General features: G+C 38.0%; 1 long non-coding RNA gene across 1 annotated transcript in view; it reads left to right on the forward strand.

Moving 5' to 3' along the window:
* The first annotated feature begins 313 nt into the window (after window positions 1-313).
* LOC140594433 (uncharacterized) overlaps window positions 314-16,445 on the forward strand; it is a 431,755-nt gene continuing 415,623 nt past the window's right edge. Inside the window, exon 1 of the long non-coding RNA XR_011995215.1 lies at window positions 314-671. This is a non-coding gene — a long non-coding RNA (uncharacterized lncRNA). The remainder of the gene's footprint in view (window positions 672-16,445) is intronic.

Genomic DNA, 16,445 nt, shown 5'->3' on the forward strand with positions numbered 1-16,445 from the left:
CCCATGCAGGACTCGATCCCAGGACCCCAGGATCACACCCGAGCCAAAGGCAGATGCTTAACAACTGAGCCACCCAGGTGCCCCTTGGGACTGTTTGTTATAGCAACTAGCGTGTTACCCTGACAGCGATACACACCCTGGGAGAAATTCCTGGAGAGTTAGTGTTGAGCAGATGCGAATCCAAGGAGGAGAGTGCTGGTGGGGCGGCCACCCAGTCTGCAGCCCTCCAGGGTCCCTTCCGCAGAAGCCCAGCACCTGTCTAGCAGCCCCCAGCTCCACTGACCTCCTGGGATGGCTTCCGCAGACCAGGAGCGGAGGGGCTGCAGGGCCAGAGTCAGGCCTGGCACACTCCTCACCGACTTCTCTGCGCCCCTCCCGCCATATGCTCGCTCTCCAGCCTCTCCAGAAGGCACGGGCCATCCATCACGTCCCTGCTCCCTGCCTGCGGCCCGGGCGGAGCCGTGGAGGCCTGGCCCTGCAGAGCACAAGTGTGAGATGGCCTTAATTTCAGCCTAACGAATGCTCCGCAGGCTCCTTCGCTGGTTGCCAGCTCTCGGCTTTGTGTGCTGGAAACATCTTGAACAAAATGTCACGGAGAGCATCTCGGCAGTGTCCTGCTGACCGAGGACATAGGGCTGCCGAGCTCGCCATCTGCCTGCAGCCTCTCGGAGGTAATTATATCAGAGTCTCTCACGCCCTGCAACAAGGGGGATGTCAAATGCACTTTCCCTCCTCTAGGAAGGTGATTTTCATTTTCCCTGTTCCTTGGGAGCATGTATTGTGGCTGTCTCCAGGAGAGAGAGAGAGAGAGAGAGAGAGAGAGAGAGAGAGAGAGAAGATGTGGGAGCGTGTGGGGCACAGGAAGGAAAGAGGCTCAGGGAGGACATGCGCTGGGAGACGGGAGGGAGGGGCTCAGCCCCCGCGGAGCCCAGAGAGGGGCACATATGCTAATTTTGGCAACTTTTAATTAGACGATAGGCTGGAAAATTTTCATTATTATTCCTGCTCAGCTTTCTGACTGTAGAGGCTTGATGTCTTCTTTATTAGTGTAAAAGTCTGAAAGCATTTTCTTTTTTCCCCAATTACTAATTTGCATTAGGAAGAGGAAATGTGTCTGATAGCTCTTGGAAGGAAAATATTTTCAAAATTTGCTGAAAGCAGAGCTTTCATATTTTTCCCCCTCTGCCCCTCCAGCTAATGCTTTTTTGTTTGGGGTGGGAGGAAAGGGGGATTCAGTTCTAAACGTGAAGGGTGGCTAATGAGACTCTTGTTTGGCAAGAGAAATGCAAAGCAAGTCCTTGTTGAAAAACATTTTTTTAAATAAGGGACTGCTCCAAGTCACCTTTCCTGGGATATGGGTCTTCTGGGTTCCTCTGACTTTAGGCAGCACACAGAGCCCTTTTGGAAAAAGAGGGGCCACAGCATCTCTCACTTATGGAATTATTTATGGAATTTTTATAACAAGGGTCCTGACCAAGACTGTAAGGTCTGTAGAGGGCTGGCCCACTGTCTGGTTGTCCTTGGGTCGGTAACAAAAGGCTTGTAGACATGAAAAAGTGTGCTTTGAAACATTGTTTCTATTGTTCTCCTAGCAAGTACACAAATCAAGTTTTTAAAAAAAATCATTTTGCAGTTGGAGAAATCGAATTTTATAAAGGAGAAATGATTCACTCAAGGTTAACTAGTAAGTAGGTTGATAAACTGGTCCTATTTTCTTACAATTGAAGGAGTTTATGGAACATGGGACTTTCAGTTTTAAAATGAAGACAGTCTTGGGCAAAGTGGGATGAGTTGGTCACCCTACTAATTAGTTCAGTTCTGGGTCTTCAGATCCACGGACAGGATTTTTTCTTCTTTTTCACAGCTGCCCTTAGCATATACAGTATTTTAACTGGCTTTATCTAGGCATTCATTATTTTGGGCATAGATACTAACTACCCTACCAGTGAAGTAATCTGACTGATCTAGTTCTATAGGAGAATAAACATACTAAATATTGATACTGGCTTGTACCCTTTGAACAATTGCCTTTGAGAGGCTGCATACTTCTCTAGTCTGTTGTTCAAAACACATTTGGAAATTTCTGATCTTGTAATTTGTCATTAGACCCAATTTTTAGGGCCGTTCAAGAGACAGTGTGTTATTTTGCAGCATTATTTTGCAGCAAAATTGTCTTTTAGTAATTTGCCTATTGTTTAACCTCTTTTGAGTTTTTAAAGATTTTATTTCTTTCTTTATTTATTTGAGAGACAGTGAGAGTGAGAGAGACCAAAGAGGGAGAGGGAGAAGCAGACTTGCCACTGAGCAGGGAGCCTGATGCAGGGCTTGATCCCTGGACCCTGACATCATGACTTGAGCTGAAGGCAGGTGCTTAATCGACTGAGCTACCCAAGTGCCCCCTCTTGATTTTTTAGTTTTGCCCAGAAAATATTTTCTTGCCTGTCTCTATTTATACTATGTTGTTATATTCTTATACCAACTTGTTTCAGTGGTTATGTATCTATAACAGTAGAAAATGTGGTTGATTTTAAGTACAGATGGTGTTTCATGGCCACCATTATTTCTGGTGTAACCAAAGAAAAGCCACCTGGTGAATACTGAGGACACTACATATTAGCATAAGTGTAACCTTTGACACGTTATTCAAATATGTTGTAAAATTGCTAAGGATCCAGAATTTCGTTAATAAAAAGTAAGCATCATTAGAGTACTATAGATGAAACCCTGGAAAGGTTTTAGAAAGGTTGTTTACCAGGATGTACTAGAGTAGAACCATACTCACAGGACATATACTCTGGCGATAGACTAGACATTAATTATTTAATTAAAAAATAAGCAGCAGGGAATATCAATTTCTTTTTAAATTTAGTAGAAATATTACAAAATCCCATTCAAGAAAGCAAAAAAAAAAAAAAAATCCTAAAAAACAAAAAACTAAGGAGCAATGAGTATTTCCCCTCCAGGAACATTTCATATTTCAGTGTAGCATTAGGTCAAGTATTAGGCTGACCCAAATGAAATATTTTTTAGGTCAGAAATGGTTGAGTATTGGTAATTTTATATGGCTCAACCTAACATAACTAACATGACTATTGCCATCTTGCTGAGGGAGAAATGGCACTTCTTAGCAAGATGGTGAGTTATTGGTGAGACACAACAGGGAGGTACCTAGCCCTTCTGATTCTCAGTACAGATATGTGTCTGTGTTTCATTTCTCTAGCTCCAGTTCCAGTGGCTGTCACAGAGCAGAAACTTGATAAACCCATGTGGGGTTTTGAGAAATGGCCACAAATTTGTTGATACTCTTTCCATCAAGAGGTAGAGTCTGTGTCCTTACCCCTTAAATCTAGATAGTCTTGTGATTATTTTGACCAGCAGTATAATGGAAGTGACACTATGTAAGCCCCATGGCTAGGTCATAAAAGGCCATGCCAATTTTGCTCGGTTCTCTTGGAATGCTCATTCTTGTGACACTGTGATGTGCAGCCCAGTCTCCATGCTGCGAGAAGCCCAAGTCATACAGAGAGGCCACATGCCGGTGCTTCTACATATGGGTGCACATGTGGAACCCAGATTTTCAGCCATTCTGGCCTAGGCACCAGACGTGTAAGGGGAGAAGTCTCCCAGTGTGTTAGTCCTCAGCCATTTGAGTCTTCCTAGCTTAGACTGTGGACACTGTAGAGCAGAGACAAGCCACCCCTGTTATGTTTTGCTCAAACTCTTGACCCACAGCATTCATGAGCATGATAAAATGCCCATTGTGCAAGTCACTAAGGTTGCAGGAGTTTGGTATTTAGCACTAGGAAACTGGAGTAATGTGGAAAGAATGTATACTTCTTGTCCAGGAAGTCAGGCTTCATTCTGATTATGAGACTGACACGAGAGCTGCTAAGTCATCTGAATTCCAGACTGCTGCTCCCTTGCCCTTTGAAGCTCATGCTTGCCATTGACTGTGCAGGAGCATAAGCCATGAGTATCAAGGTGACACTGCCCCTAATTGGCTTGATGATCTGAGAACCCTGAGGAATGTTTCTGCCTACTGTGGGACTCTCTGCCTGTAGACACTTGGGTTTGTCAGAAACATCCCTTGAAAAAGGTGCCCTTGATTGGGTTCTGAATGCTGCTAGAATGCCAAAGTTTCCTCATGTGCGCATATCATTTAATTTTAAAATAACTTTACAACATATTTTTAAAGGAGTAATACATATTCATTATAGCGGGAACTGAAAATACAGACAAGCCAACAGAAGAATCCAAGACATCTATAGTCCCAGATATCCAGAGACAACTGCTGTTAACACCTCCCAAACCTCTTTTATTGGGCATTAATCACATGACAGAGTTGTATATAATATAATATTTAATTATAATAAAACTCATAGATGTATTATATATCACAGTATCCTACTATAAATTTTTTCTTTTTTTATCAAGATATTGTTGATATTGTTCCACACCTATGTAAAAAGCTCTAATTTATTTATTTGTACTGATTGCATAAGATTCACAGTGTGAGTACTCTGTAATTTATTGCTTTCCCTGTGATGGATGTTTATACTTTTCCCATACTTTAGTGTACAAATCATGCTGTATCACCTAAAGATAGTGTCTAAGTGATCCAAGCTGGCTGTTGAAGTTATTTCCTGTTTTGTACATCCCAGGGACTTTTCTAACAGGTTGTCCCTTATTCTAGGTCTGTTCCCCCTGCCCTCTACAGATTCATAAACACACACACACACACACACACACACACACACACAGGAATTCAGTAGGAGAATATGCATTACACACAGGGAAATTCTACAGAAGATGGCTTTGGCATCTTGAGATTACATGCTTTCAAAAGGAAGTAAGCATTTTCTTTCTCAGTCATTGTACAGGGTGGTGGCAAACATCTGTTCCTCTAAGAAAGAAATCTTTAAAGATGCTATGGGAAGTAGATCAGGCCAAACATGAAAGATTTTTCCGTGTTATGTTTGTAAATATATCCCCTATCAACTATAGAGAATTGGGAAATGGCAGCATAAATGTGAGATAAAAATGGGCTGGGAAGCTAGTTGGTTAGGTTTTCTAAAATGGAGGAAATGGAGATTATAAATGGTATGTACATGGATGAAACCCTCCTCCTCCTCCTGCTTCCTCTTTTTCTTCTTTTCCTCCCCTTTCTTCCCCTCTCTCCCTACTCCCTTTTTCCTCCCTTCCTCCTTCCCCTTCCTCCTCCTTCTACCTCTCCTCCTCCTCTTCTACTTCATTCTCTTCTTCTTCTTCCTCTTCTTTGCATCTAAGCAAAAGGTCCAAAAGGACTCTTGCTTTTTGTTAACTGAAGATCAGTAAAGTATAGGCTTCTCTTTTCTTGGAATGCCTTGCTGGAGTCACCTGCAAACATTTTTACGGGATAGAAGCACTTGGAATTTGGGATTTCTCAATGGGAAGACGCAAGAAGAGTTTGTGGAGCTGTTTCCTGATATGGTTTGGACTTCCTCTGCTACCCTTCCAGCTCTTCAGTCATTCCACAGCTTGAGGCATTAATTGGGAACTGGTGGAGTGGATGATTTTTACTAAGAGGTTAAGAGTAGGGCAGGTGGAAGTTAGGGGCAAGTTTGGGTTTTGCCGTCTGTCTGAGCTGAGTAGGCTCCAGTTCCATCATTTACTTGTGTTGAGACCTGGAGTATAATGGAACATTTTGAACCTAAGTTACTTATTTTGTATCATGCAGACTGCACAGAGTTGGCTTTGTGAGGGGTGTAGAAGGTAAACACAAAGTGATTGGTGCATAATAGACACTCACAAATGTTGGTTTCTAACTCTGCCCAAGATTGCCATTTTGAATGTCTTAGTGTAATGGACTGGAGAAAATGAAATTCACTGGAATTCTCCTGAGAAAGTGAAAGGTATTTTTGAGGAAAAGCATTTTTATGAGTTTAGGGTAGCACTAGTTATCTCTTCCTCCTCTGCCCCAAGGGGCCAGGGTATGTTCTAAATCTGTTTTATGTGTTAATGGAAGACATTGTTTCATTGGTTGTCCCCGAGGTGTTTGAGACTGAAACCAGGAGATTCTAGGAATATGTGAGCTCTGGGAGGTAATGCATCTCCATGTGTACCCTGAGTCTTCAGGAATCCTCCGATATCATAAAGTACTTGATTTGAATGGTGGCTTCCCTTTAGAAACCGGTAAAGGAACTGAGGGTGCTATGGATTTCAAGAGAGCCAGGGATTCAGAGGCAGTAGAAACAGGAGAAAATGAACTTTTGACTTGTAGATACCGTGGAGAGAGATATTTATTATTTTGGGCAATGGAACTGGGAGTCCAGACAAGTTCAACTGAGCCTTCCAGTGGCAGATTGACCTCTGGGTTAGTTTTCCCTTTAAGGTTCTGCATAATTTGTGGTTGTTTCTATTTACAATCTATTTTGGATATTGAAATGAGACTGATTTAACCAAATCACTGGAAAATACAACCTTTAGGTATGACACTTCTGCCCTTCAGATAGGTCAAAGAATACTTTGGCCCACTAACATTTTTATTGCCTTATAAAATATTTAGTGGCTTTCCCCACAATTCCTGGCACTTTGCTCAGAAATAACAGAGCTGGCAGCAGGAATAGGTCAAAGCTGGATGAAATCTAAAATTGATGCAAGAAATGTGCTTGTTTGTGTAGAATATAATTTCTTTCCATTCTGACTCAATTTTTCTTCAGATTTTGGACTTGTGCTTATCTGCAAGTCTTCATTATTATGCTTTTTTACAGTTTGCAATCTTTTCTGTTCAAGGACACAGACTGTAAGTCAAGAGCTAGAGTTGGATTCTAAAACTTGGGCATAGACCATACAGGATCAGAGCTAGAGAATAGATTTCAGGTGGAGCAACCAGTAGGGGAAGTATTCTAATAAATATAAACGGATGGTCAAATTCGCTGTTTCCTCTTGGATCTCACTATGTGTGTGTATATATATATATATATATATATATATATTTATGTGTGTGTATAACACACACATAAATCCTCACAACCTTGATACTCACAACCTTGATACTCACAACCTTATTATAGTAATTACTAGAAAGAAGGAGAATTAGCTTTGTGCCAGGCCCTGCATTAGATTTGTAAACATAGCCTATGTGTATAATAAATCCAAGGACTCCTTAAAGGAGTGTAGGAAAAAGTTTTAATTATATATAAAAATGAAACCCATATTTTTGGAATTATAGCTGATAATAAGGACATAACTAGTAGTGGACCAAGACAATAAACTTATTGCTTACACTTTGAGGAAAAATTGTTAGAGTTTTAGACTAGATTTCCTTTTAGTAAGATGTTACAAGCTCTGCAAATGCTACTGAATTCTGAAGCTATCAGCCAGACAAGATTACTTGAGGAAAAGGAAATGAATGTTTTTGAATAACCATTAAGTTTCAGATATTTAAATATATATTCTCTCCTTGAATGCTTATAATAATCTTGTGATGTAAGTATTATTATTTTTACATATTAAGGACATTGAGGGTAGGAGAGATTAAGGATTTGTCTAATCTCATGTAGCAAATGAATGCAAATGGGTTTAGAATTCAAACCATGTCTGTTTAGCCCCAAAATATATCCACTTTCCATCAGTCAGGTCTCTGTAGGGTTAATGCATTTGATTCAGAAGATGTTTTGCTTCAAAGCCAAATGTAAGGTTATTTGAATATAGAACAGTAATCCACAAAATTAAGAAATGAGGAGTTTCAACATCATATTTATTGGATATTGGCAAATGGCCATCTTAAAAGCTTCTCTAGCATCTTAGACAAGAAAACACTTGAAAGTGTAGAGAAAAGAATGAGACTTGTCAAGTTGTTTTCAGATAGAATGTTGAAAATAAAAATGATGGGTTGAAGATACTAAAAGGGACTGGCTCACTTCTTAGAGAGGGTTTGCAGAGTCAGAACTCTAGTGGGCAAAACTGAATGGGAAGTCATCAGAAAAGGAGAAAAACCATGATATAGGAAATAAACTGAGGGTTTCTGGAGGGGTTGTGGGTCGGGCCATGGGATAATTGGGTAATGGGCATTAAGGAAAACACATAATGTGCTGAGCACTGGGTGTTATATGCAGTTGATGAATTGCTGAGCTCTACATCTGCAACTAATGATGTACTATATGTTGGCTGATTGAATTTAAATAAAAAAATAAAGAAAAAAAAAACTGTAGTGGGCAATCTGAGAAACCAAACTTGCCAGTGTCTCAGATTTGATGAGGCTTGGGGAAATGACTCATGTTTAGAATGTACTATTTATTAATTTACAAATTAAGATTTCAATTCCTATGACCAAATAATGGTGCCTGCCACCCAAGGACATTTTAATTGGCAAAAGATAATAATATACTTTGTAACTGAAGGTTTATTAGTGAGTAGACACAGAAGGAATGGAATTGAATGACTATAGGGGAGTATTTCCTCTGGGCCACAGATGAGATTGTGCTATGTTTAGTGGTGGGAACATTCTCATCTGCTAGATTCTTGTTCATTAGTGCCACTTTTCCTAGACTCCATATAGATCTTATCCCTTTTTTTAGATTCACCAATTCAATTGTTAAACAGAGTTAAAAAATATGTACTCTAGTCACCTTAATTGGATCCCCACAAAACCTTTCACTTCACTGCTCTGAATGTGGAAAATCCAAGGCCAACCTCTTCCATCAGTGTTAAGTCTCAGCACACTTATTCTAAGGCCAGAAGTTAGCTTCCTATAGCCACCCAATATACTAACTACATGCACAATAGAGCTAACTTGGTCTGACATGACATTCAGCAATGAAATGGAATTAGGAAAATCATTAGCTAAAGATTGAATTTTAGGGAGAGAAAATTAATATTAGATAAATTTGGGGAAAGATTTCTGTAAATAAGAATTAATTAAAGAAGATATGAAGTATATAGGAAGAATTGGTCTTTGCATTTTATTTTGAGCAGGAGAACACACTAAAAGAAATATTTTCTGGGAGAGAAGCTATGGTTCTGAAATATTTTCATTTAAGGATAGCAATAATTTGAAGGGCTCATGTAAAGTAAGCGTTACTATTTCGAAATATTTTAGAAGTTTTTTTTCCAAGTAATTCAAGGGTGTTATGGCATGGTTGGAGTTCTGTATATCCCAATTACAGTGTGTTTATCTTTATATAATTGACAGATGCCTAATGATCACTATGTGAGGTGACTGCTAGACATTACGAATAAACATAGTAAGATGACCTCTTCTTTTAAGGGATGTTTACTTTAAATACCATGATAAAATACTTTTAACAAAGAGTGAATTACAACCAACAGCCATATATGCTTTGTGCCCAGTGGGTGCACATCTCCTACTATTGAGAAGTGTTGTGATAACATCTTGGAGGGCAGGAGCTGTGTAGAGTAGCGTTAACTCATGTTAGGGAAGTTCATCAATGCTATTTACCTTCTAGAAGAAGTAAGATGTTGCCTTCAAGCATGAGCCCCTTGGATGGGTCACTAGGTCACTAGGTATCTGATGACATTTTTTATTGTCACAACTGGAATGAGTGCTACTGGCATCTGGTTGAGTAGAAACCAGGGATTCTCCTAACCATTGTACAATGTACAGGCCAGTCCCCATAGCAAAGAATGATCAGACTCAAAATATCAGTAGTGACAAGGCTGAGACATCTTGCCTTGAGGTAAACAAGCCAATGGATAGCAGACCTCTTGCTCTCTGGGTCTTGGAGACAATAATATGTGAGAGGATGAGATTTGGCTGGAGGGAGGGGCAATAAGGACTCTGGGGAAGCTGCAAAAGCTCAGTTCAGTTAGGCTGTTGGTCCTCCTAAAGGAAAGTGAAGAATTTATACTGAGCTTTGAGTTTCAAGCCCATATTTTTGATTCCAAATCTAGTGATTTCCATAGTTTCACTGTCTTGGCAAGTATTTTGCACAATTTCAGATTTCTTTTGCAGAGAACTTTTGTTAGACAACTCAAAATGGAGTTTAAAAATATAAACAAGTGTTAGTGACAAACACTTTTGAAAATGAAAAGTTTTAATGAAGTTATGTCAAGGTTAAAATACAAAATCTTAAATTTCTATGATTTTTGAAAATAAAATTACCTTTGAGAAAATTATGCAAATGTGTGAATGCCTATATAACAGTCTCAAATGAGATTTAGTTCAGTAAGTTGGTGGAAAAATTACTCTTTGGTTTAGAACAAATTTTGGTCTATGATGTGATTCTGTAAAGAAAACCCAGATTTATAGAATATTGGGAAAATTATTTTATTGGAATGATTTGTTATAAGGATCTGGCTTCAAGTATGCAATCCAATTTTATTAGGTGACCCAAATTTATTTATGACCCAAATTTATTTCTTCATTCAAAGTGTTTTTTATTTATTAGAAATAATAAAGACAGGGGTGCCTAGATGGCTCAGTCAGTTGAGTGTCTGACTCTTGGTTTAGGCTCAGGTCATGGTCTCAGGGGCCTGAGATGGAGCCCCATGCTGGGCTTTGCACCATGCTGGGAGTCTGCTGGAGATTCTCTCTCTATTCCTCCTGCCGTTTGGATTCACAAGTACCTACTTGTGCGTGCTTGCTCTTTTTCTTAAATAAATATTTTTTAAAAAAAGACCAACAGTAAAATTTGCTCCCCAATTTCTCTTTCTAGTTCCTCATTCTTTATTACTGTTATTAGTTTCTCTGTTTTCTTCAGGAATTTTCTTATTCATTTACAAAGAAATAAAAGCATGCCTTTTTTACATGTAGATTTGTACTACTTATACTGCTTTTCATCTTATTTTCTCATTTAACAACATATTTCAGTAATGTTTCTATATCAGTAGAGAACTTGCCTTTTTTTTTTCACTACTATAGGATATTCCATTGTTAGCATGAGCTGTTATTTACTTACCCAATTTCTATTGAAGAGAATTGTTTCTCTAAACATATATTATTAGTCTTAAATATATACCAATTCAAACATTGTGGAGGTATATCTGTGAGATAATTTTTGAGAAGAGAAATAGGAGGGTCAAAGTGGATATGTATTTTTATTTTTGAACTATATCCTAACATTGTTCAACACAGGGGTTATATTCCCACTAGTAATGTACAACAGTCTGTCTCCATATAAACTTCTTAATATAGCATGTTATTAAACTTCCAGATTTTTGCCCAGGTAGTGAGTTCAACTTTTCTATTTCCTTTATGGAAATCAAAGTTTAAAGTTTTGATTTTTTTCTGGGGTCCGTTTGGTAAATTCTTGCTCTCTAGAAATTTATTTTATTTAAATTTTCAAGTTTGTTTGTATGGAGTTTAACAAAGCACTCTCTAATTCTTCAGTTTTTTGTGGATCTTATCATTTTTCCTTTTAATATTTATATCTCCTTTAAAAAATGTAAGATAGAGAATGATTAATATATTTTTAGTATCCTACTCTCCCCACCAAAGAATGCTTCTTACTTTTTTGGTTTAAATTTTTTCTTAGTTTTTGTTCATTGATTTATGTTATTATCTTTATTGTTTTTTCCTTTGGTTTATTTTACTATCATTTTAAAATAGAATATATAATTGATTATTTTATTCTATTTTTAGTTGAGTAGGTGGTTAAGGTTATTCATTTATTCTCTGAAACTCTTTTCAGCTGATTTTTTAAAAGTTCTGATGACTGTAGTTTTTGTCATCCATACTTTCTAGAAATTCTGTTATTTCAGTTTAGTTATCTTTGACTCCATAACTGTTTAAGAAAAAAATAATATTTAGGGATGGAATAGCCATTTTATCTTCTTTTGTTATTAGAGTCTAGTTTAATTCTAATGTGATGGGAAAAAGCTATCTGTTCTGTTTTTATTTTTGGAATCTACTGAGATTTTATTTGTGGCCTAATGCATGGTCAATTTTTATGCCTATTTCATAGGACCTGAAATAAAATTCATTCTTTATTTCAAAGTAATAAATTTGATTTGTACCAGTCAGGACAAGGACCACTTCCACTTCATCAGCTTTGTTACTCGGTCTTCTCTATTCTTGCTCTTTTTTTTTTTTCTTTTTCGTTGTTGTTTGTTTGTTTTGTCTGATGACTGATGTCAAGTACTAAGACAAATGCCTTATCTCCTATCACTAAGGAATCTCTATTTCTCATCATAACTTATGAGATTTTTGCTTTATGAATATTGCTGCTAAGTTATCTGGTAAGTAGATATTCGTTAATTGAAAATCTTCAGTTTGAACAGGAAATTTAGTATTACCAAATGCCCTTCTTTGTTTCATTTTATGCTTTGGACCTTTAATTCTAAATTGTCTAGTATTAATATTGTGATCCCTACTTTATGTATTAGCAATTACTTTGTTCAGTCTTCTTTTCTATTTCTCTGAATCACTTTTTAAAGCTGTGTCTCTTTGATTTTGGCACAGAATTTGACTTTACCTTGTGAGCCAATCTGGAAATTTTTTTCTTTTAATATGTAAGTTAAACACATTTACATTTTTTATGTTAGCAGATACTTTTGGGTTGAATTGTATTTTATAGTTTGTTTTTTCTTTTCTGTTTTTATAAAAGTCTTTATGTGGTTGGCTCTTTGTTTTCTGTTTGTTTTTTCATAGTTCTGTAATTTATAAAGGTTTGAATTTTTGTTTTGGTGGTTACTTCCATAATTTGTCTTTGTATTGCTAAATGTGTCTCTACTTCTAGTACTTAGCTTGTATTTTATTAATATCCTTAACCAGGGATCCCTGGGTGGCGCAGCGGTTTGGCGCCTGCCTTTGGCCCAGGGCGCGATCCTGGGGACCCGGGATCGAATCCCACGTCCGGCTCCCGGTTCATGGAGCCTGCTTCTCCCTCTGCCTGTGTCTTTGCCTCTCTCTCTCTCTCTGTGTGACTATCATAAATAAATAAATAAAAAATATCCTTAACCAGAACTCTTGAGAACAGCAATATTTCTGTGGCTTCACCATCTTTTCCTTGAATGTCTGCGTTTCTGCATTGTGGTCCTCATTCAGAGAGGTATTTATTTCATTAATATTGAAAAATAAATCCTGGCAAAATGCTTGGTCTCAGTTTCAATCTGTTCCCTGGCATCATTTTTTTTTCTGGTAAGGATTTCTGATTTTTTTAATGTTAAATTTGTATCAATATTTTCCTATATCTTTTTATTATTTATATCTTAATCAATTTTATTCTCCCAAATGAGCTCCTTATGTGTTGTTCTTTGGTGATGGTGGAAGGAAGGGGCAGGATGCCCAGGCTAGTCTTCCAGATTTCACACTCAAAGGACTTTCTTATTTCTACTGCCACACAGACAGACTGCTTCCTGAAAATTATAGCTCATCTCTGCTTTGCTTTTTTTTTTTTTCTTCTTGAGTGTAGCCTCATTTCCTCTGTCTTTTCAAATCAAATTGAGTCCTGGAGGTCTTTTCCCTCCAGTCTTGTTTACCCCAGTTCCTGCACTCACTGTAACAAACAAGAGAAAGAGTTTAGTAGGATGAACTCCTCATCTTTAGGAAGGGTCCCTTTTATTGCCACTTCCTGAGATTTGCTGGCTGAGCCTTTGTACCATCCCTCATGCTTCTTGTTACTTTTTGTGCAGCCTCTGCCTGGTCTTGACTGCTTTTGAGAGCCCTTTCAAAAATTTTGGAGTCTACAAATTATATGTCCCCTGATTGCACTGAAAATGGAATGTGTGCAATTTAATTAACTCTTGTAAGATTTACAGAAGAATTTTTATACTAGAATTCTGATTTAATTTTAAAATAGAGTGGGCACACTAGTCCTTCAGAAGTACAGGTCAGGGGCAAAGTAGATCAGATCTGCAATTTTTAAAATATACTGTTTCTCTCATACGCTCATGAACAATTGAAAACATGGGAAGATGTGGGAAAACTTACATAAATTCACCTTTAGTTTTATGTTTTAAATTCTGGCTTCTTTTTCTCACACCCAAAGTCTGGGCATCTGTGTCACACAGCTAGGGATATATTTCCAAGTCTCTTTAAGATAGCTACATTGCTGAGATTGTACAGTTGCATTAGGGATAGTGAGGAAGATGCTTTGACATTCTATGTGGCATGGTATTTGTGCATGGTTTTACACTCCACAGTTTCACACCATCTTGATGTTCTTGCTTGCTTACACACGGACATAGCTGTAGAGTGCCGGGGAATAACTGTGGGTAATAGGCTGGCCTTTTTAAAACCACAAGTCATGATACAGAGTCAGTGAGCATTTCAGAGAATGGCTAAGCCACAACATGGAGAACAGTCTTTATTTTTGGGTATCCTGGAAGGTATAAGCATTCCATGAGATTTGGTGTTTTCACACACCTGACATTACACCATCACTATCACTATCTTTGAATGTCAAGGACAAGGTTATGTATTCTAACTATCTTGCAATGTCACCTAGCTGCTTAGCAGCACTCTAGTACATTTTCTGGGTTATTGACTGCCATGTTGAAGACAGAAATGGTTGCAGAATGGGTTTAGTATTTTTAAATTTTTATGAAAAATAAAGAGCACTTTCCAATGTATAAAGTTCTGTGTGGTTGATACAAAGATGGTAAATCATCTGCCTCACATTCAAATGGAGGGCAGCATATCAACATTTGTTAAATACCTATTATGTGGCAAGTATTGGGCCAGGCATTTTATTTAATTTTTTTTAAACAACTCTAGTATGTGGGCATTATGAGGCCCATCTTACAGAGGAGACACCTGAGGCTCAATGAAGGGGTAGAGCCTATACTTGGATCAATGACACCTACTGCACCACACTAATTACATTTCACTAGAGGGAACAAGCATGACTACAATTCCGTGACATGGAAGTGATGGGTTGGGACTGGAAATCAAACCAGGCAGCCTCAAAGTTCCAATTTAAGTACCTGTGCCAAGGTGCCATTGAAACCTGGGTCCTAAGATTATAGATACTATTTGGATTTCTATTTGCATCAGGAAGCTGGGAGTGGGCTGGAAGGGAAGAGGGTTTGAGAGATTAAGCACTTTTGGGGTGCATAATGCAGGAGGATTCAAAACTATTAACCAAAAATAAAAGTTATTGAGAATGAATTGTTTTCCACTCAGAAAAATATGTAAGCCAGCATGTCCCCTACTAATTCTTAAAGGGAAAGATTATAAAAATGTGTTACATGCTTTTTATTCACAGTGGTTGGTGTCACACTTTCTGGTTTGGTATAGTGTGGGAAATCAAATGCTCTTCTGTGCTACTTTGGTGAAGTATTCAACACTCATCACTGGGGTGGCTCTTTCCTATCACCCTTGTTCTCATAAACTCACCAGGTCAATTATCTCACCATTTTAGCATCATGGGCTTTTGTGTTGAATTCACCATGTTATTGTCCTCACATGCATTTGCTTTCAGCACAGGCTATTTTTTTTTTTAATTTAAATTCAATTTGCCAACATATAGTATAACACACAGTGAGCACAGGCACAGGCTATTTGGAGTAGAATTTTGCAGTGTGTCATTTCCTGTGTCACAGGCAGATAATAGGGCTGTGTAATTAAAAAGGTTAGCAACACTGACATTTCTGTGTTTGTGCTAGAATTATCTTGATATTACCAGGGATTAAAGAATGCTGCCACCTGCTAGGAACATATGCATATGTTTGAGCAAAGGTTAATGAGTCTTTTCAGAAAAATGTTTCAAGTATGGGCTCAAGAGCAAGTTGGCACATTATAAAGTAACAGAGCTGTATGTTCTGACCCTAAGTCAGTTTTGGGTAAGACAATTTGAAGGTTCCTTTTTAGGGTGGTGGTGGGTAGTATAGTTGTTTGATTGATTATTTCAATATTGAATATAAGACAGATTTTCTCTGGCTTGACTAGATGCTCCACCTTGCACACTTATGTGCAATATTAATTCTGTGTCAGAGTAGTTGTACATATTGTAGGAGAGCAAATGCCCCTTTATCTTAATCTCTGTGTATTTGTCTTTGTGTTGTGCAGTCCTGTGTACAAAGATGGTAACTATCATGGAGGCGTATCCACAGTGACTTGAATTGTACTTATTGAATATATAAGCATATTGGAGATAAATATAGATTAATAAACTTGATACCATTTAATTACCCTCACACTGCATACCAATTCTCTATTCTCTGAAGGTCTTCTTTGGTTAAATATTATCGCCAAGTTTTTGAGAATCTTCTAAATCTCTGAGCCTTTGTACAAAATGTTATTTTCAGGTACCCATTTGTTAAGTGGCTTTTTCTCTTTGATTTACAAAGAGTGTTGGTGCTTTTTTGAAAATTGCTCTCTGGACAAACAAGACATCCTCTCAAATCAAGATGGTGGCTTGACCTAAAGAAGCCCTTTCACCTCCCAGAAAAGTGGAATAGTGAAACTTGTCTCTCTCTTATTCAACTGCCTTACTTTAAGAAAGGACTTGTTAGTTTAAAAATAGTCATCTTTTATTCCCTGCCTGTCAGGGCCTCTCTGCCTT

Source organism: Vulpes vulpes, chromosome 11, assembly GCF_048418805.1.
Source record: "Vulpes vulpes isolate BD-2025 chromosome 11, VulVul3, whole genome shotgun sequence".
Lineage (NCBI taxonomy): Eukaryota > Metazoa > Chordata > Mammalia > Carnivora > Canidae > Vulpes > Vulpes vulpes.